The sequence below is a fragment of the Nerophis ophidion genome, linkage group LG21 (genome assembly GCF_033978795.1).
Source record: "Nerophis ophidion isolate RoL-2023_Sa linkage group LG21, RoL_Noph_v1.0, whole genome shotgun sequence".
Taxonomy (NCBI): Eukaryota; Metazoa; Chordata; class Actinopteri; order Syngnathiformes; family Syngnathidae; genus Nerophis; species Nerophis ophidion.
The window spans coordinates 16,037,797-16,050,213 of record NC_084631.1 but is presented as its reverse complement, the minus strand read 5'-3'; the positions used below and the strand labels follow the sequence as shown (position 1 = coordinate 16,050,213).

Here is a 12,417-nt window from a genome sequence, read left to right as displayed (position 1 = left end):
CAGTTGTAAAGTCGTTTCATTTGTGATGTGAGACTTCATCTTAACGTTTGCATCAATTTTCCAAACTGCACACACTCAAGAGATCAAAGAAAATGTAAAAACTGAAGTACAGTGGTTCCTCAATTCATGATCTCTAATTGTTTTAGGACGGACCTTGTAACCCTTAATTCTTTTTTGCATGAAAATAGCCATACCTTTAAATTAGTGGTAAAAATGTTACACACGAACCCAGTTTCAGAATGTGTTGCTTGTTAAAAGCTCACAATACTTTGTTGAAACATAACATTGTAGGGCTTGTTGGTGTAGTCGTTTGATTCTCGCTTCAAGTGTGTGAGGTCCTGGGTTCAATTCCGGGTCATGCCCTTGTGTACATGAGGCCTAAGTTCTTCATTAGTCCACAAGTGAATATCTTTTCATTTATGACTTTCGACTTATTTTTAAACTTTAACTTCTTTTTTTCATGGAACACACTTAATAGATCAGTAAAAATCTATCAAATCAAATCAAATCCTTTGTGATGTTGGATTTTTTAGTTTTGTGACTTCATATCATGTTCCATGGTGTAATGGCTAGTGTGCTAGACTCTGAATCTAGTGATCCAAGTTCAATTCTTGGTGGAACCCCCTTGTGAAACCTATGAATTCTATTTGACTTACTTTTTGCAAGCCCTGGTTTGTAATTCCTTTATTCAATCAGGACTTTTTACCTCACACAGACAGTTGTAAAGTCATTTCATTTGTTACCCGAGACTTCATCTTAAAGTTTACCTCAATTTTCCAAACAGCAGACACTCATTGGATCAATGAAGATCTATAAAATATATATATATTTTTTTTATAACAATAAAGGTTTTTTTTGCCTGAGCCCATAAATGAACCAAAGTTAATTTAAGCATTAAAATGGCTTTTAATTTAAATTTAGGTTAAAAGTTTAATACAATTTTGGATTCCAACCATCCATCCATTTTCTGAGGCTTGTCCCTTTTGGGGTCGCGGGGGGTCGCTGGCTCCTATCACAGCTGCATTAGGGCGGGAGGCGGGATACACCCTGGACAAGTCACCACCTCATCGCAGGGCCCAATTTTAGATTGTTCACCCTATTTACATCACACCTTTCATGAGATTTGTGGAACAATACTGTTTCAGGGTGTGTGCCATGGACGAGCACTTACTTGTGTATACAATATCTGTTTTCAATCATTATTTTCCCACCTGTACACATGCGCTTGTTGGTCTAATTGTATGATTCTCACTAAGAGTGCAAGATGTTTCGGTTTCAATTTCCAGGATACCCTGAAGTGTAACTTTAAACTCTTAGCTGAATTTTCCAAACTGCACACACTCAAGGGATCAAAGAAAATGTATAAAATTAAGTACAGGGGTACCTCAATTTACAAGCTGTAATTGTTTTACGACAGAGCTTGTAACCCTTAGTTCTTTTTTGCATGAAAATAGCCATACCTTTAAATTAGTGGTAAATATGCTACACACTTACCCAGTTTCAGAATGTGTTCCTTGTTAAAATGTCATAATTCTCTGGTGAACATTGGTTCTTCAGGGCTTGTTGGTCTAGTCGTATGATTCTCGCTTAGGGTGCGAGAGGTCCCGGGTTCAATTCCCGGACAAGCCCTTATCAGTGATTTTAAACTCTTTGCTCAGTTTTCCAAACTGCACACAATCAAGGGATCGACAACATTTTGATAAAATCAAATACAGTTGTACTTAAATCTACGACCACATTTTGTCATAGGAATGAGCTCATAAGCCTTAGTTCATTTTGGTAGGAAAAAAAAATTCAGTAAATCCGATTTGGGTTAAAAGTGTAATTTGGAAGCCCAGTTTCAGATTGTGTCCCCTACGAAAATATCACATTTATTGACATTTTTGCAAAATCACAACTCATAATTTGTTGATCTAGTCCAGGGGTCGGCAACCTGCGGCTCTGGAGCCGCATGTGGCTCAGCTGCATAATTGCCGACACCCCCGATTATCCGGAGAGATTTCCGGAGTTTAATGCTTCTCTCAGCAATCACCCGGGGCCAACATTCTCCGATTTCCACCTAGTTGATAATATTGAGGGCGTACTCTGATGGAAAAGCCTTTACAACCCTCTAACACTCGTCGTCGTGCCCGCTTTTACACACTGCTATCTGCGTGCCAGCTGGTCACATGTAGAACACAGCCTCTGTTGTCAAACGAAAGTGACTACAAGACATACTTGTTCAACAGCTATACAGGTTACACTGAGAGTTGTGATATAAACAACTTTAACACTCTTACTAATATGTGCCACACTGTGAAACCACACCAAACAAGAATGATAAACACATTTCTGGAGAACATCCTTACTGTAACACAACATAAACACAATAGAACAAATACCCAGAATCCCATGCATCCCTAACAATTCCGGGCTACATTGTACACCCCCGCTTGCACCAAACCCCGCCCACCTCAACCGACGCACGTAGAGGGGGGGGATTTGGTGCTAGCGGGGATGTATAATGTAGCCCGGAAGAGTTAGGGATGCATGGGATTCTGGGTATTTGTTCTGTTGTGTTTATGTTGTGTTACAGTAAGGACGTTCTCCAGAAATGTGTTTGTCATTCTTGTTTGGTGTGGGTTCACAGTGTGGCGCATATTAATAAGACTGTTAAAGTTTATTATATCACAACTCTCAGTGTAACCTGTATGGCTGTTGAACAAGTATGCGTTGCAGTCGTCTGAGTGTGTTCAAGGAAGCCACATGTGACTTGTGGCTGGGCTGTGCTAGATATTTGTACATGTTGTAGAGAGTGGTAAAGGCAGCGCCTTCATGGAACGCCCGTATTAATGTTGAAGGGCGACATTTAGCAGACATTTGCGTGAATAAATGCTCTGGATTCCGGGAGTGTCCCGGAAGTTCGGCAAGTGTGATGCTGTCAAACGGCATTAATTTAAATCTCGCGGGCCGCACTAACGTAACATTTTCATATTAAGGTTAATACACAGCACAAAGCAAAAAAACAACTCCGTATGCAGTGTTATTTCATTTTAAATTTCAAAAGAGTTTTGTGGCTCCCATTGTTTTCTTTATTTTGTGAAACCGATCAAAAAAGTTCTTTGGGTGGCAAAGGTTGTTGAACCCTGGTCGAGCCATAAGTTTCTCATTTAGGGTACGAGAGGTCCTGTGTTCAATTCCCTGACAATCCCTTGTGTTCATGAGGCATGAGTTTTTAATTGGTCCACAGTTGAATTTCTCTATGACTTTCGACTTAACTTTAACCTTTAACCTCTACTCACGGCACACACTCAATGGATCAGTAAAGATCTATAAAATAAAATAAAATTGACCAAATTTTTCACTACAAGTTTATTTTTGCCTGAGCCCATAAATTAACCAAAGTTAACTTAAGCATGAAAATGGCTTTTAATTTAAATTGAGGTTAAAAGTGTAATACAATTTTAGAATGCGTACCCTATTTACATCTCACCTTTCATGAGATTTGTGGAACAATAATGTTTCAGGGTGTGTGCCATGGACGAGCACTAAACCAGTTTCAGAATGTGTTCTTTGTTAAAATCTCACAATTCTATGTTGAAACAAAACATTTCGGGGCTTGTTGGTCCAGTCGTATGATTCTCGCTTAGGGTGCGAGAGGTCCCGGGTTTAATTCCCGGACAAGCCCTTAAAAGTGATTTTAAACTCTTAACTCAATTCTCCGAACTGCACACACTCAAGGGATCAACAACATTTTATACAATCAAATACAGTTGTACTTAAATCTACAACCAGATGTTGTTCTAGTAATGAGTTCATAAGCCTTAGTTCATTTTGGTAGGAAAAAAAAATGCAGTAAATCCAATCGGGGTTAAAAGTGCAATATGGAAGCCCAGTTTCAGATTGTGTCCCCTATCAAAATATCACATTTATTGACATTCTTGCAAAATCACAACTCATAAATTGTTGATCTAGTCGTATGATCGGATCTAGGGTTCAGGTCCTGAATACGCTCTTGTTCATTTATGCATGAAAATTGTAGTGAATCGAAATGTGTGTTGATAAAAGTGCAGTTACAAATGATCTCCCACAATAAAATGCAACATTTTGGTGCAAAACTAGGGCTTTAGTAGGTTTGATTCTCACTTTGGGTGTGAAAGGTCTTGGGTTCAATTCTCAGACAAGCCCGTAACGGTGATTTTAAACTCTTAGCTCACTTTTCCAAACTGCACACACTCAAGGGATCAATGAAAATCCATAAAATCAAGTACAGTGGTACCTCAATTTACAAGCTGTATTTGTTTTAGGACCGAGCTTGTAACCCTTGGTTCTTTTTTGCATGAAAATAGCCATACCTTTAAATTAGTGGTAAATATGCTACACACTAACCCAGTTTCAGAATGTGTTCCTCGTTAAAATCTCACAAATTCTTTTTTGAAACTAGAATTTGCAGGGCTTGTTGGTCTAGTGGTATGATTCTCGCTTAGAGTGCGAGAGGTCCTGGGTTCAATTCCCAGACAAGACCTTAATAATGATTTCAATCTCTTAGCTCAATTTTCCAAACTGCACACACTCAAGGGATCAATGAAAATGTATAAAATGAAGTACAGTGGTACCTCAATTTACGAACTCTAATTGTTTTAGGACAGGGCTTGTAACCCTTGGTTCTTTTTTGCATGAAAGTAGCCATACCTTTAAATTAGTGGTAAAAGTGTGTTGCAGGTCCCAGGTAGCCAGGACAAGCAGTCAGATAATAATGTCCTGTTATACAGGAGGAAAAAGCACATAAAACGATTCAGTTGTTCACAGACTGGTCGCTCACATCAGAATGACGAGAAACTTCCGGTCTGCAGGTAATACCATTCAATTAGGAAGAAACGCCCTACTGCTCCCTGCTGACCAAGGAGAATATCGACAAATATGGGATGGCAGCTCCAAAACGAATTCAAACCACAAAATAAAATAAATAAATCAACACAAAAATGTGAAACATTATGGGTGGGTCACACGCTCCCCGACAAAGAAAATGATTCCAATAATTTAAAAAAAAAATACTCTTTTCAATACACTTTTTTTTCAAATCAAAACTTGTATGTTAGTATGCAAAGGAAGGGACAGTGTATGGCAGTGTTGGGTATGGTGTCGGATAGGGTGGGTAATGTGGTGTTGGGCCTGACTGTATTCCCCATGCTGGCAATGTCTGTGGCCCACAAAGTCCAATATTGTTGACTGACCCAATTGACTGGTAGGATGGCTGACCAAGAGACTCGTAAGTCAGTGTCCTGGGTGGTCTCCTGTCTCGCACTGGTCTCTTGACTGTACCACACTGAGGGGAAGTAGGACTGTCTTGGTTAGTGTCATACCCGGCTTGGCAATGTTAATTTTCAGCATTCGGTTCATATTCGTGTTCACTGGATTGTTCTTGCCCCATCAGTTCAGGTTCCTCTGCTGTGAAGCTAGGAGGCTGTCTGTGCTCTCCTGCTTGTGTGGTCAGCCTTGCTTGTTCATGTAAGGATGGAGAAGTAACTGGGTTTCTTTGAGGCACATGAGTGGTTGTTATATTTGACCTTTGTGACTTTGCTGGCCTTGATACTCTGAGCCAGTACTGTGGTCTTGGGCCATCTTCATCAGAGTCAGATGAAGCACTGCATTGGAACATCTCTCTCTCTACATTCCATTCAACCTTATTCCTCTTCCTTTGTCTTTCCTTAGTCTGTTCTTGGTTCTTTGACTCTTCAGCCACACTCACAGGTAAGTCATTTACCAGGTGGAGGAGATTCCTATGTAGAGTACGGACCTTGCCACCACCTGTCTCTGGAGACACTTTGTAAACAGGGCTGTCGTTTATTCGTTCCTTAACAATGTTTACCGTTTGCTCCCAGTAGGACCTGAGCTTTCCTGGACCTCCTTTCTCACTCATGTTGCGAATTAAAACCCTGTCACCAGGCTGTAGAACGGTCCCCTTCACATGAAGGTCATACCGTCTCTTTCCTCGTGCACTAGACTGCTGACTGTTCTCAGATGCAATGCGGTAAGCCTCTTTCATTCTCGCAGCCCATTTGTCCGCATACCCTTGGGGTGTTTCACCCTCCTCTTCAGAGGACAGACCAAAGAGCAGATCAACGGGGAGGCGGGGGTGGTACCCAAACATGAGGTAGTGGGGTGAGAAACCTGTTGCCTCATGTCTAGTGCAGTTGTATGCGTGCACCACCTGTGGCAAATGATCCTTCCAGTTGCTCTTTTTCTCCTCTTGCAGTGTTCTCAACATCTGAAGCAACGTCTGATTGAATCTCTCGGCAGGGTTTCCCTGTGGATGGTACGGGGTTGTCCTGGAGTGTCCCACCCCAGACAGTTGCTGAAGGGTCTTGAACAGGGAGTTCTCAAACTCTCTGCCTTGATCATGGTGCAATTTGGATAAAAAACCAAAGCAAGGGATAAAGTCATTAAATATTTTCTCTGCGGCTGTTCTGCCAGTCTTGTTTCGTGTTGGATATGCTTGGGCAAATCTGGTGAAATGGTCTATGACTACTAAGATGTATTCATATCCACCCTTACTTTGCTCCAAGTGCATGTAATTGATAGATACAAGCTCAAGAGGTGCCTTGGTCGTGATACTGCCCATTGGTGCTCGGTCATGTACTACAGGTTTCTTTTTCTTGATACAGGGGCACTGTTTTGTGACATATGCCTCAATGTCCTTTTTCATGAAAGGCCAATAAAAACGATCTCTTGCCAGCCCAATGACTCTCTCTGATCCTAGATGTGCCATGTCATCACGGAGATGCTTCAATACAAGGGGCCGATATTCAGAAGGTAGGACAAGCTGCTGTCGTTCCCCTGCACTCCTGTACAGAAGGCCACATTTCATATATAGTTTACCCCACTCATGCATGAGTCTTTTCACAGGGCCACCTGCTTTCCTCCTATCCTCATTTGTCAGTGCTGTCTTTGTCTGTTTCAGCTTGATTATCTCACTGATGGCTGCATCCTGCATCTGAACTCTGATTAGTTCACTTTGGCTGATGGTCGGTACTGGGTACTTAACTTGAGACTCTGAACTTTGGCCCAGGTTAAGAGAAGCAACATAGGCAATGTCATACCTTTTTGCAGCCTCACTTCCTTCCCAAGTAGCACGTATTGCATCTCTGTCGAGCTCTTCAGTACACTCCTCAACATAACTGTTTATGTCCAGTGGGAGACGAGAGAGTGTGTCAGAATCCACATTGACTTTTCCTGGCCTGTACTTTAGGTTGAATCTGAAGTCAGCAAGCTCTCCAACCCAACTGTAGCCTGTGGCATTTAGCTTTGCAGTACTCATCACGTATGTCAGTGGATTATTATCTGTATACACTGTGAAGGATGGGGCATAAAACAGATAATCCCTGAATTTTTCACATACCGCCCACTTTAAGGCTAAGAACTCCAGCTTTCCAGAGTGAAGGTTATAGTTCTTTTCAGCGGGGGTCAATGTCCTTGAACCATATGCGATGACCTTCAGCTTTCCACTCTGTCGCTGGTACAAGACTGCACCGAGTCCCTGCTGACAGGCGTCTGTGTGTAGTGTAAAGGGCATTTCAATGTCAGGGTACGCTAGTGTAGGTGGGTGTGACAAGATGTCAATGAGCTGCTCAAGGATGGTCTGGTGACAAGCAGTCCACTGAATGGGGGTATTTGAAGATAACTGTGCTCCTTTACCTTTCTCCATCTTCCCCTGTGTTGCATCAGGATTTACTTTCACTTGTAGCAGCCCATATATTGACTTAGCGATGCGGGAGAAATCTTGAATGTACATTCTAAAGTAACTCAGAAAACCTAACAGTTTTCGGACATCCCCCACCGTAGTGGGTCTTTTCTCCCTCATGATATTACAGCCACGATGTCTTTTGGGTCTATTCTCACCCCATTAGCTGACACCAACCTACCCACATACCTGACCTCTGGCTTGAACAACTCACATTTTGTGGGTCGCAGCTTGACTCCATGACGTTGTAGGGCTCTCAGGACACGACGCACTGCATCGACATGATCAGCAAAGGACTTGGAGTAGCAGAGAATGTCATCAAGGTAAGGAATACAGCAGTCATCACGCAAGGTGACAAGCATCTCCTCCATGCTGCGTTGGAAAGCAGCAGGGGCATTGCTGAGACCAAACGGTATTCTCACCCACTCATGTAGACCCCAAGGCGATATGAAGGCTGTCATGTGGCGGGATCCTTCAGCTATGTAGCCCTGATGATAGGCTTTGCCTTGGTCAAGAATGGTGAACCAGCTGTGGCCGCCCAGGGTGTCCAAGAGATCCTGGATGCGAGGCAGTGGGTGGCGATCTGGCACTGTTTTCTGGTTCAACTGCCTGTAATCAATACACAGTATCAGAGATCCATCACGTTTTCTGACAGAGACAACAGGTGCTGCAAAGGGTGATTTTGACTTGACAATCCAGCCTTTTGCAAGCAGCTCTTGGATGTACTGTTTGACCTCTTGATATAGTGGTTTGGGAATGGATGAATATGTTTTTTGGACTGGAATGTCATCTTTCAGACTTATGGTCATATGGAGGCTTGGGATGTCCCCAATGTCACCCTCATTGCGAGCAAAAGCTCCTGATTCCTCCATCAACATTTGTTTCACCTCCTCTTCTTGATCATCTGTCAGATGACTGACATCCACTGGTGGGTGCCACAGGTCTGCAGTGGTTGGGGCCTGATTAGAGCTGGGAGGAGATGAGGAGTCAACAGTATTAACCTGAATACTTTTAGGGTCACTGTGGGGACTGTCTGTCTCTATGACTTTGTCAATGGACTCAATCCTGCCTAGGACTGTAAAGCTTGGCAAGGTCACATCGTGTTGGGAGTGGTTTGACATGGGCACTTTAATGAAACACCTGTCAGTCTGGTGAATCTCCATTAGGCCTGCTCCAATGCTCAATGACTCCAGCTGTACACTGTCAAGGTTGGGTTCAAACAACACAAATGACTCTGAGGGGTTAATCTTGGCAGGAACCCTGCACTTAACGTAAACTACCTGACCTGAACAAATTGTGACCTCTTTGAAACCCACTTTTACAGTAGCATGTTCCTCTTTTGGGGAGTTCTGAGTCCGAATAAAACTCACTATGGCCCCGGCACTAACATCATCAATCTCCATGGCACCTGCGAGGAGGTTAGACAGAATGGACATGAGTTTAGGCCGGCCTTCATTGCTTTTAATGAGTTCTTGGATTACGTTAAAACCAACTAATGGTCTGTTTAGTTTCAGGCAACTCACTAGGAAGGGTACACGGATGGATAAGTCTGGATCATCATTGCCTTGCAGGTTTACCACAATTTCAACCCATCCGTCGTAAGGCACTTCATCACCTGTGACTGCCGAAACATTCAGCTCACTGTCCAGTAGCTCACGGAGAGGTCGAATATCTTGGCTAGGCAGATATTTGCTTTTCCATGTGCGGTCAATTAGGCTCACATTAGCTCCTGTGTCCAGCAGGACAGTGACAGCGTAGCCACCCATACTACATTTCGGCAGGGATTTGCGGCCAATGAGTGGGGCTACTAGCTTAAATGGTTGTGATGTAATATGGGATTGTATTGTTTTTGCATCACTGATCTTAGCTGGCTTTGGTTTTGGGCCTGTTTGGGGTTGGGACATGGGTGCAGGAGCGGTCAAAGGTTGTCCATCTGTCTTGACCGCGCCTCGTTTCCCGACGGTTTCTGTTTCTTCAAACACCCAACTGCACGATGGCCTTCTTCTCCGCATGCAAAGCAGTGGTTGCAATTTGGACTGTGCGACACATTGTATGCAGCCATAGGGTCTCTGTGTGTTTTTCTGAGTTCTGGGCTTGTCAGGGTCACAGTAAGGTGTTGGTGCACAGCGTTGGTCTGGTGCATGAGCCTGCGTGACCAGCTGTTTCAGGGTCTCCATTGCCTGGGTCAATGCTTCAACCTGGGAGCTAAGCCTATGTATTGTGTCATCTCTATTGACGATGTTGACTTTTACCTCACTCTTACCTTTCTCCTCAGGTTCAGCCTGGGTGCTATGGGCCTGACTTACTTTACGGGCAGAGCTGCAACCAAATCGGCGCTTTCTCTCACTTTCCTCTGTGGTGGTCTTTATCACCTGTCGCAGCAAAGCTTCATCACATACTGTTGGGTCAGCAAGGAGAGCCTTGAGCTCATGTCTGACATCATCATACTTCTCTCCTATTCCCTGACATATTGTGTTCAAGAATATGCACTGTATTGTAGAGGTATCATACTTTACTACTGAGCTTGTCTCTTTAGTAGTGAACATAATCTTTTGTTTGAGGCCAATCATTCTATACAAGAATTGCTGGGGTGTCTCATTTTCATGTTGCTTGGCACACATCAAGTCCTGAAAGAGCTCTGTGCATCCCTTTTCACCTAGGTGTGACTGGAGGAAGCTTTTTAGTTCTGTGACAGTCAAGTCGTCTTTGTTTGTCAACATATCTCTGAAGTTGCCAGGTTTGATTGCACGGAGCACCCCTCTAATGACCTCACCCTCAGTGTGTTTCTCTCTGAGACCTTCATCTATTTGTTTGCATAAGCTGTTGTAGCTGAGATCAGATGTTGTGTCACTTATTTGGCCCCCATGTATCCTGAACTCTTTTCGCTGGAGATAAGCAAGATCTTGTAGGGAGACCAACCTCTTGGGAGTTTGGTGTGGTGTGGGTTCGATATCACAATGGTGACCTGGCTGGTTGCCACCTTGTGCTTGTGTTCTTAAAGTCATTAGGGGGTCATTTGCATCATGGTTGTTCAGGTGTGGGTTAGTTGTGGTTGTCAGGCCAGAAGATGTGTTGGGAGTCACACATTCCTGTAACTTCCTACCTAGTTCTTCATACATGGCTTGTAGTTGCTTCATATCTGGTGTTGTTGTGTGGGTGTGTGTACTGGGGTTAGTGTGTGGATATGTAGTGTTACCTGAGTGTGTGGGTGGTGCATTTGAACAAGATGGCTCACCATTTGAAACAAAAACAGGTAATTCAAAACAATCAGGTTTTTTGACAACCTTCAATATTACATCATTCAATATCATCAAACGACCAATACCCTCATCATCAGAATTAAACAGATCATCAGATTGCATAAAGGAACGGATATGGTCGATGCAGCTTTCCTCATCGGTTGAGCTCAACTCATCTGTGCCTGGATGATCAATTCCGATGGACATCGCAACCTCATAAGGTTCAATGCCTGAGAGATGGTATAGTTGCTTTTTGATGCTCCATAAGAGTTCTTTGCGTCCTTCAGACAATGGCCATAGCTGCAGTAATGACACCTTGCTTCTGTCGTTGCTTTGCAGCCACTTCACCTAGCCTCTGTAGTAGCACTGAATCACTGTAGTTGCACTGCAGTCCCTGTAGTTGCTTTGGCTCTATGGTCACACGTCACCTCTGTACTGTAGTTGTCCTGCAGTCATGCCACCTCGTCTCTGTAGCCGCACTGTAGACACACCACCTCTGCTCTGTAGCCGCACCACAGACACACCACCTCACTTCAGCAATGTGAAGTCACTCTGGCCTTCTGGTTCATATGTATCACTGGATCAATAACCTCAAAACATCAATGGCGTTGCCGATCCCGGACGAGCCCCCAATTATCTGTTGCAGGTCCCAGGTAGCCAGGACAAGCAGTCAGATAATAATGTCCTGTTATACAGGAGGAAAAAGCACATAAAACGATTCAGTTGTTCACAGACTGGTCGCTCTCATCAGAATGACGAGACACTTCCAGTCTGCAGGTAATACCATTCAATTAGGAGGATCGCCCTACTGCCCCCTGCTGACCAAGGTGAATATCAACAAATGTGGGATGGCAGCTCCAAAACGAATTCAAACCACAAAATAAAATAAATAAATCAACACAAAAATGTGAAACATTATGGGTGGGTCACAAGTGCAATATACTAACCCAGTTTCAGAATGATTTCCCTGTTAGAATCTCATAATTCATAAGATTTTCTGTTGAACAATATTTTTCGGGGCTAGTTGGTCTAGTCATACGATTCTCACTTAGGGTGTGAGAGAACTAGAGTTCAATTCCCGGACAAGCCCTTGTGTTTATCAGGAGTTTTTCCATTAGTCCACAGTCAAATTCCCAATCACGCAGGACTTTTGACTTATTTTTAAACTTTAACCTCTATTTTTCTCACAGCACACACTCAATGGATCAATAAAATCCCTAAAATAAAATACAGTGTTACCTCAATTTACGAGCTCTAATTATTTTAGGACAGAGATTTTAACCCTTAGTTCTTTTTTTTTTTTGCATGAATATAGCCATACCTTTAAATTAGTGGTACAAGTGTAATATACTAATCCAGTTTCAGGATGTGTTCCCTGAGAGATGTTTTGTTGAAACACAAATAAAGTGGTACTTAAATCTACGACCACAGTTTGTTCTAGGACTGAGCTCAAAAGCA

At 43.1% G+C, this 12,417-nt stretch overlaps 1 protein-coding gene and 2 non-coding genes across 3 annotated transcripts in view; all 3 read left to right on the top strand.

Moving 5' to 3' along the window:
- The window catches only part of LOC133539822 (nucleoporin NUP42-like), a 41,350-nt gene that overhangs the window by 10,848 nt on the left and 18,085 nt on the right, over positions 1–12,417 (top strand). The window lies entirely within an intron of this gene.
- On the top strand, positions 1,558–1,629 carry trnap-agg (transfer RNA proline (anticodon AGG)). The gene has a single exon. It is a non-coding gene; the product is annotated as a tRNA-Pro (tRNA).
- Positions 4,433–4,505, top strand: trnas-aga (transfer RNA serine (anticodon AGA)). The gene has a single exon. It is a non-coding gene; the product is annotated as a tRNA-Ser (tRNA).